Consider the following 10,118-nt stretch of genomic DNA (forward strand, 5'->3'; position numbering starts at 1 on the left):
TGCCTCTTTCAACTCTGATAGACCCAGGCATTCCTTGGCCTGTGGCCACATCGCTTCAATCTCTGCCTCTATCTCCACGTGGTCTCTCTGTTTGGATTTCACTCTTCTTTCAAGGACACCAATCATTGCATTTAGCTCCCTCACCCAATCCAAGATGATCTCCTCTCGAAATCCTTACCTTAATAATATCTGCAAAGACTCTTATTCCCAAAAAGGCCTTATTTTGAGGTTCCAGGCATACATGTCTTGTGGGGAGGGGTCACCATTCAACCCAGTACATTGAGAGTGTTTGTTCAGTTTATTTGCAGTGGGACTGTTCTCTCGTGGGTAGGGCTGTCTCTGCCTTGTCTGAAGCCTGTATTCTGTGCCTGTCACAGGGTCTGGGGCACAGGGGGCTGTCAATAAGTGCTGCTGAATGCCTGAATAAAAGACAGGAGGAGGGACTTCCCTGGTGGTTCAGTGGCTGAGATTCTGTGCTCCCAAGGCAAGGAGCCTGGGTTCGATCCCTGGTCAGGGAACTAGATCCCACATGCCACAACTAAAATTTCAGCACACCGCAAATGAGATCGAAGACGCCACTTGTCGAAGCTAAGACCCAACGCAGCCAAATAAATAAATAAATATTCAAAGAAAAAGACAGAAGGGGAGGGAGTCAGCATGGGGTACTGGAAGAGGGCGTAGCTTTGGGATCAGAGAGTAGGGGTCCTATTTCCTTCTCCTGAGCCTTGCTTGGCAAGACACTTCCACTCTCTGAGCCTCACTTTTACCCACTTTGCAAGGCTATAGTGGAGATAAATGTCAAAGTCTAGAGTTTTCCAAGTTACCTGGTAGGATCTTAGGAGGTGCAGCTATAGTGGTGTGGGGGAGGGCTACTCTAGGCCGGAAGGTAAAGTTAGAAAGGGCAGATCCAGTGGAGACCTCAGGGGGGCGCTGCGACGCGGCCAGCTGGGCTGACAGCGAGAGAGAAGATCAAGGGCCCCTGTGTTTATTTGTCATTGAGCCCTTCTCAGGATCCTGGAAGGAAGTGGTCTATATGCCCCTTCTTTCTTTTTTTTTTCATTGATGTGAGAACCACATAATATAAAATTAGCATTTTTTTTTTCTTGGTCTCTCCTTGCGGCTTGTAGAATCTTAGTTGCCCACCTGGGTATTGAACCTGGGCTCTCGGCAGTGAAAGGGTGGAGTCCTAATCACTGGTGCGTGAGTGGGTGAGTCGTTCAGTCATGTCTGACTCTTTGCAACCCCATGGACTGCAGCCCGCCAGCCTTCTCTGTCCATGGAATTTTCCAGGCAAGAGTACTGGAGTGGGTTGCCATTTCCTCCTCTAGGGGATCTTCCTGACCCAGGGATCGAACCCACCTCTCCCATGTCTCCTGCATTGCAGGTGAATTCTTTACCACTAAGCCACCAGGGAAGCTGCTAACCACTGGACTGCCAGGGAATTCCCTAAAATTAACCACTTTAAAATGAACAACTCAGTGGCATTTAGTACATTCAGAATGTTGTGTAACCATCACCTCTGTTTAGTTCCAGAACACTTCCATCCCTGTTCCCATTAGCAGCCACTCCCTACACCCCCTCCTCCAGCCCCTGGCAACTGCTAATCTGCTTTCTGTCTCTATGGATTGGCCTGTTCTGGACATTTCTTATAGATGGAATCATACAAAAGGGGACCTTTTGTGTCTGGCTCCTTTCACTCCGCATGTTTTCTAGGTTCATCGCGTTGTATTAATAGCATGTGTCAGAGCTTCACTCCTTCTCTCGGCTGAGCAATAGTCCATTGTTTGGATGGAGAGCGTTGTGCTTACCCATTCATCACTGGATGGACACTTGGGCTGGTTCCTCTGTTTGGCGATTGTGACTAATGCCGCTGCGAACTTGTGTGCATGTGTATCTGTTTAAACATCTGATTTCACTTCTCTTGGGTGTACGCCAATTGTACAGATGGGAAAACTGAGGCTAGGAGAGGATGAGTCAGCAGTGAAGAGTGTGGATTTGGAATGAGGTGAGATTTGGATCTGGCTTCAGGCAGGGCTCTGCGGGGGACTCACATGTGACTTTGGGCTGGGGGATTTACTGGGACCCCTAGCTCATAGGAAGAAGCTTCTGGAAGGACCTGTCACAATGCTTGGTCCATATTGGCCACTGCGTTATTAATAGTGACAGTGGAAGGGGACTTCCCTGGTGATCCTGTGGGTAAGACTTTGCTTTACAATGCAGGGGGTGCAGGTTCAATCCCTGACTGGGGAGCTAGGATTCCCACATGCCCTCTGGGCCAAAAAAACAAAACAGAAAACAGAAGCAATATTGTAACAAATTCAATAAAGACCAAAAAAAAAAAAAAGTCCATATCAAAAGTCTTTAAAAAAACAGCAGGGAAAACTGAGATCCCCACCTCCTCCCTCACCCAGAGGCCACTGGGATCAGTTACTGGGGCCTGTTTTGCCCACCCTCCATGAGGTCCCCAGGGGCTGGCTCACCTCCAGGCAGCAGTCCCGGCTGTGGACTGGCATCTGTCCCCAGCGTTCCAACCGAGGTGGGGGTCCCCAGAGCCGCCTCTGCCTCAGCTTGCCATTTGGGCCACTCCCTAAGGGTGCAGAGCCCAAAGCCCTCCCTGGGTGACTGCAGCGCTCCCTCACCCTCTCTGCCCTTGACCTTCTCGGCCATTCGGATCCCAGCCATGGGCATCAGTGGAGGCAGGAGTGGGAGGAAGAAATGCAGAACTGGTGATTCTTTGCTCGGGGACAGTTAGCAGCCCGTGGTGCTTACTCTGAGGACATCTGAGTAATAGGCTCAGAGCCTTTTTTGGAGGAAGAGGGGACTAATTCTTACCAAGGGAAGGACTGCGTTCATACTCACTTCGCAGATATGGAAACTGAGATCCCGGAGAACCTAAGACTTATTGTTCAGCCAAGAGTCATGATGGTTTGTTTATGCATTGTGTGTTTACTTAACGTGCTGGGTGCAGCCCAGGGCTCCGTGGAGTGACCAGGAAGAAAAGAAAGTCCCTGTCCCTTGTGGAGATGACAGATGACAAGGAAGAAAAGAAATTGCAGGAAATTCCCTGGCAGTCTAGTGGTTAGGACTCTTGGCTTTCACCGCCAAGGGCCTGGGGTTTAATCCCTGGTGGGGTAGATAAGATCCCACAAGGCATGGTAAAAACAAACAAAAAAAATACAAAGAAAAGGCAGGACAGTTCCTCAAAAAATTCCTCATCCAGCAATTCTACTCAAACCCCCATCTCTTATGTCTCTTGCACTGGCAGGGGGATTCTTTACCACTAGCGCCACTTGGGAAGCCGACTCCTAGGTATGTGCCCCTATAAAAGTGAGCACAGAGGCCTGACAGACACTTGTACACGTGTGTTCACAGCAACACTAGTCACAGTTGCCAAAAGAGGAACTACTGAAATGCCCATCAATGGATGAGTGAATAAATAAAATGTGATCCATCCGTACTATGGAATATGAGGCAGTCATAAAAAGAAATGAAGCACTGACACATTCTACAACGTGGATGGACCTCGAAAACATCATGCTGATAAGTATAAGCCAGAAGGACATATGTGATTCCATTTATATGAAATGTTCAGAATAGGTAAATCCATAGGGACGGGAAACATTAGTGATTACCAGGGGCTGGGGCAGGGAAAGGGGAGTGATCGCTAATGAGGATGGAGTTTCCTTTTGGGGTGATGGAAATGTCTTGGAACTAGACAGAGGTGCTGATTGGGCTTCCCAGGTGGCATTAGTGATAAAGAACCTGCCTGCCAATGCAGGAGATGCGGGTTCGATCCCTGGGTCTGGAAGATCCCCTGGAGGAGGGTGTGGCAACCCACTCCAAAGTTCTTGCCTGGAGAATCCCGTGAACAGGGAAGTCTGGCGGGCTATAGTCCATAAGGTTGCAAAGAGTCAGACAGACTGAATCAACTTAGCACACACTCACGCAGAGGTGTTGATTGCATAACACCACGAATGCACTAAATGCCATTGAACTGTATACTGTAAAATGATGAGTTTTGTGGTATGGGAATTGTATCTCAATTTAAAAAAAAAGGAACCTAAAATACAGAGTTTGTTAGATAGAAAAATCAAGCAGGGCTAGGAGGTCAAAGGGCAGGTGTGGGATAGAGGAAATGCCCACAGCTGACTTGGAGTGAGGGCCTACGACCTGAACTGCCCTGAGTGTTGTATATGTTTGTTTCATCATGGCCCCTGCTCTGTCTCACAAAGACATTTTATATATGGGTTCCTCACCCACTCCTGCCAGCTTCCCTGGTGGCTCAGAAGGTAAAGAGTCTGCCTGCAATGTGGGAGACCTGAATTTGGTCCCTGGGTCGGGCAGATCCCCTGGAGAAGAAAATGGCAACCTACTCCAGTATTCTTGCTTGAAAAATCCTATGGACGGAGGAGGAGCCTGGCGGGCTGCAATCCATAGGGTCGCAAAGAGTTGGACACGACTAAACAACTTCACTTTCACTCACTCCAGTATTCTTGCCTGGAGAATCCCATGGACAAAGGAGCCTAGTAGGCTACAGTCCATGCGGACACAAAGAGTCGTACATGACTGAGTGACCAACACAGTTACAGGAACACCCTTTCCTGTGCTCCATGGTATTGTGGCATCTTAATTCCCCGACCGAGGATAGAACCCATGCCTCTTGCCTTGGAAGCATGGAGTCTTAACCAGTGGATGGCCAGGGAAGTCCCTCAAGGACATTTTAAAGATGGAAAAACTAATGTGTAGAGCTGGAGCAACCCACTCAAGGCATGAAGACTGATAAGAAGTAGATGCAGGACTTCCCTGGGGGGGTCCAGTGCTTAAGGATACCCCTGCCATTGCAGGGGATGCAGGTTCAACCCCTGGTCTAGGAATAGCCCATATATTGTTGTTTTTGTTCATTCATTAAGTCATGCCTGACTCTGTCACTCCATGAACTGCAGCACGCCAGGCTTCTCTGTCCTCCACTGTCTTCTGATGCTTCCTTAAATTCATATGCATTGAGTTGGTGATGCTGTCTAGCCATCTCATCCTCTGCCACCGCCTTCTCCTTTTGCCTTCAATCTTTCCCAGCATCAGGGTCTTTTTTTCCATTGAGTCGGCTCCTCGAATCAGGTGGCCAACGTATTGCAGCTTCAGCTTCAGCTTCAGCATCAGTCCTTCCAGTGAATAATCAGGGTTGATTTCCTTTAGGATTAATTGATTAGATCTCCTTGCTGTCCAGGGGACTGTCAAGAATCTTCGCCAGCACCACAGTTTGAAAGCCTCAATTCTTGGGCACTCAGATTTCTTTATGGTTCAACTCTCACATCCATACATGACTCCTGGAAAAATCATAACTTTGACTAGATGGACCTTTGTTGGTAAAGTGATGTCTCTGCTTTTTAATATGCTTTCTAGGTTTGTCATAGCTTTTCTTCCAAGGAACAAGCAAGATCCCACATGCCTTAGAGCAAATAAGGGCCTGAATCACAACTACTGAGCCTCTGCACCTAGAGCCCACGTTCTGCAGTAAGAGAAGCCATTGCAGTGAGAAGCCTGTGTACTGCAACGAGTAGCCCCTGCTCACTGCAACTAGAGAAATCCTGCACAGCAACAAAGACCGAGTGCAGCCAAAAGAAGAGAAAATTCATAAAAAATACTTCATCAAAAAACCAGCAGTGGGTGCAGAACTAAAGGTAGTAGCAACAAACATCAAGAGCATTTATTTCATGGTTGTGCTGCCGCTGCTGCTAAGTCACTTCAGTCGTGTCCGACTCTGTGCGACCCCATAGACGGCAGCCCACCAGGCTCCCCCGTCCCTGGGATTCTCCAGGCAAGAACACTGGAGTGGGTTGCCATTTCCTTCTCCAATGCAGGAAAGTGAAAAGTGAAAGTGAAGTCGCTCAGTCGTGTCCAACTCTTAGCGACCCCATGGACTGCAGCCTTCCAGGCTCCTCCGTCCATGGGATTTTCCAGGCAAGAGTACTGGAGTGGGGTGCCGTTGCCTTCTCCGATTTCATGGTTACCTCTCTAGTTTCTGGGCTTCCCTGGTGGCTCAGATGGTAAAGAATCTGCCCGCAATGCAGAAGACCTGGGTTCGATCCCTGGGTCGGGAAGATCCTCTAGAGAAGGGAATAGCTACCCACTCTAGTATTCTTGCCTGGAGAATTCCATGGACAAAGGAGCCTGGCAGGCTACAGTCCATGGAGTTGCAAACAGTTGGACACAACTGAGTGACACACACACACACACACACACACACACACGTCTAGTTTATAGAGAAACAGAAGGTGATGCCAGGAGTTCCAGCAGCAGGCTCTGAGACGACTCAGCGGTGAAGGGCAGACAGGGTGGATAAGGCCTCAGCATGTGGCTGGAGGAAACCAACACATCCCCTAGGTCCCAGGCTTCAATTTCCTCCTCTGGAACACCTGGGGGTTATAAGGAGGCCTCCCAGCTCAGACCTGGGACCGTGAGTTCTACAGCTGGTCTGGAGCGGGGAGCAGGTGGTGAGGCCCTTGCCTCTGGGAGAGCCGTGCCAGCTGTGGGCCAGATGGCGGCCAGGCCTGCGGACGCTGCCTGCCATGTCCCTGCCTGTGGACTCTGCCAGACCACAGGTCATCATTTTTGGACCATGGTGTGCAGTAACCTGGGGTTCCTTAGTGCCTCAGTGGTAAAGAATCCGCCTGCAACGCAGGAGATGCAGGAGACATGGGTTTGATCCCTGGGTTGGGAGGATCCCCTGAGGGAGGAAATGGCAATCCACTCCAGTATTCTTGCCTGGAGAATCCCATGGACAGAGGAGTGTGGTGGGCTACAGTCCATAGGGTCACACAGTCCAACACGACTGAGTGACTGAGCACTTGAGCAGTAACCTTCCTGGGTCCTTTCTGTCTGCAGTTGCCTGTGTCTCATTCCAGGTATCACAGCCAGGCCGAGGACCTTGGAGAGATCTGTGGCCTTGCCCTGCCTCCCTGCCACATCCCACCTGCTGTATCTCCTGTTGGCTCCACCTGCAAAGTACATCTTGGCTAGGATCCCATTCCTCCCTGGCCACCAGCCTGGGATGAGCACCATTTCTGGCCAGGAAATCTTGCTTCCTAAATAATGTCTCTAATTTAAGATACTGCCTCAACTGCAGTGTTGGTTATACTCCCTCTGCTCACAAGTGCCCCCATCCCACCCTCATTTCACGCAGGGGAAATGCCTCCACTGTGGTCCATAGGCCTCTCCATGACCTAGGGCACCCCTCGTTGCTGCCCACCCCATCTTCTCCTCCCCTCTCCCTCCCCCTTTCCCAACATGCAATACTTCGGGCACGCTACCCCAGGGCCTTTGCACCGACTCTCCTGTGCTATGTGATCTTGAAGTACCTATCGTGCCCACAGATCACGTGTCTGCAGTGTGCTACGTGTGAGTGCACAGCCAGGGGCCCAGCAAACCTCTTCGTGCTTATCTTCAACTGTGGGTCTGACATATGGGTCAAATCTGGGTGTTTATGAAGTGTGCGAGCATCTGGATGCCATTGACTGCAGCTGTATGTGTGTCGGGCGTGTGAGCTGTAGGTCTCTGCTGAGTGGGGTTTGATGCCTGCATGTGGTTGATCTGGAACAAAGGCTCAAGTGGCAGGCAGACCACGGGAGGGTGAGGGGGTGTGTACAGAGCTAGCAGGAACGTGAGCTGCTCATGCCCCCACACATTCAGTATTTATTTGAGTGCTTATTGTGTGCTGTGGGGGTCAGCAAGGCCCTTCAGCACCTGGTATCTATCAACGTTCACAGTGTCAACTCCTGAACACTTCACACACAAATGATTGAGTACCCACTGCGTACAGACCCTCTGCTAGAGATGGATCGGTTCCGTCTGGTTCTACCTCTGGGCCCTCCAACCCTGTGTCCACTGTCTTTCCCCAGCACTGACTGCAGGAAGGCTCTGAGCCCCATTTGGACCCCTGGACCCTGCCTAAACTATGGACAGAGGTTTACAACATTGCACAGGATGCAGTGACCAAAACCATCCCAAAGAAAAACAAATGCAAAAAGGCCAAGTGGTTGTCTGAGGAGGTCTTACAAATAGCTGAGAAAAGAAGAGACACGAAAGGCAAGAGATAAAGGGAAAGATATACCTAACTGGATGCAGAATTCCAGAGAATAGCAAGGACAGATAAGAAGGCCTTCTTAAGTTAACAATACAAAAAAAAAAAAAAAATGAAAACAATAGACTGGAAGAGACTAGAGATCTCCTCAAGAAAATTGGAGCTATCAGTGGAACATTTAATGCAAGGATGGGCACGATAAAGGACAGAAATGCTAAGGACCTAACAGAAGCAGAAGAGATTAAGAAGAGGTGGCAAGAATATATGTAAGAACTGTACAAAAAAGTTCTTAATGACCCAGATAATCATGATGGTGTAATCACTCACCTAGAGACAGACATTCTGGAGTGTGAAGTCAAGTGGGCCTTAGGAAGCATTACTATGAATAAAGCTAGGAGGTGATGGAATTCCAGTTGAGCTATTTCAAATCCTAAAATATGATGCTGTTAAAGTGCTGCATTCAATATATCAGCAAATTTGCAAAACTCAGCAGTGGCCACAGGACTGAAAAAGGTCAGTTTTCGTTTCAATCCCAAAGAAGGGCAATGCCAAAGAATGTTCCAACTACTGTACAGTTGTTCTCATTGCACATGCTAGTAAGATTATGCTCAAAATCTTTCAAGCTAGGCTTCAGCAGTAAACTGAGAACTGCCAGATGTACAAGCGGGGTTTAGAAAAGGCAGAGGATCCAGAGACCAAACTGCCAGCATCTGCTGGATCATAGAGAAAGCAAGGAATTCCGGAAAAACTTCTGCTTCTGCTTCATTGACTACACGAAAGCTGCTGACTGTGTGGACCACAATAAACTGTGGAAAATTCTTAGAGATGGGACTATCAGAACACTTTGCTTGTCTCCTGAGAAACCTGCATGTGGGTCAAGAAACAACAGTTAGAACCGGACACAGGTGTTACTTTCCCTTTCAAAATTGGGAAAGGAGTATGACAAGGCTGTATGTTGTCACCCTGCTTACCCAACTTATTAATATATTCAGAGTACATGATTTGAAATACTGAGCTGGATGAATAACAAGCTGGAATCAAGATCATTGGGAGAAACAATAACAACCTCAGATATGCAGATGATACCACTCTAATGGCAGAAAGTGAAGAGGAACTAAAGAGCCTCTTGATGAGGGTGAAAGAGGAGAGTGAAAAAGCTGGTTTAAAATTCAACATTCAAAAAACTAAGATCATGGCATTGGTCCCATCATTTCATGGCAAATAGAAGGGGAAAAAGTGGAAGCAGTGACAGATTTTATTTTCTTGGGCTCCAAAGCCATTGCAAATGGTGCCTGCAGCTATGAAGTTAAAAGACGCTTGCACTTTGAAAGGAAAGCTTTGACAAACTTAGCATATTAAAAATCAGAGACATCACTTTGCTGACAAAGGTCTGTATAGTCAAGGCTATGGTTTTTCCAGTAGTCATGTACGGATGTGAGAGCAGGACCATGAAAGAAGTATGAGCACCAAAGAACAGATGCTTTCAAATTGTAGTACTAAAGAAGACTCTTGAGAGCCCCTTGGATTGCAAGGAGTTCAAAGCAGTCAATCTTAAAGGAAATCAACCCTAAAAATTCATTGGAAGGACTGATGCTGAAGCTCTAATACTTTGGTCACCTGATGCAAAGAGCCAGTTCATTGGAAAAGACCCTGATGCTGGGAAAGATTGAGGATAAAAGGAGAAGGGGGAGGCAGAGGATGAGATGGTTATTAGACAGCATCATTGACTCAGTGGACATGAATCTTCGCAAACTGCAGGAGATAGTGGAGGACAAGAAAGCCTGGTGTGCTGCAGTCCATAAAGTCACAAAGAGTCAGACATGACTTAGCAACTGAACAACAGCAACAACCTTGCCTGTGGCTGCACAAGGAAGAGCTTTCTAACTCAGAAGGTGAAAAAATAAATGGGTTCAACCCTGAAAAGAAAATTCTGGAAGCTTGGACCCCTTCAGGGTGAAGATTCTAGGCTTTCAGTGGCCTTGAAATCTCTGGAAGCTTTACAGAAGCCTTCTTGGCTTTCAGCTCCATGGGGTTCAGAAGG

The sequence above is a fragment of the Bos mutus genome, chromosome 7 (genome assembly GCF_027580195.1).
Source record: "Bos mutus isolate GX-2022 chromosome 7, NWIPB_WYAK_1.1, whole genome shotgun sequence".
In the NCBI taxonomy this organism is placed as follows: domain Eukaryota; kingdom Metazoa; phylum Chordata; class Mammalia; order Artiodactyla; family Bovidae; genus Bos; species Bos mutus.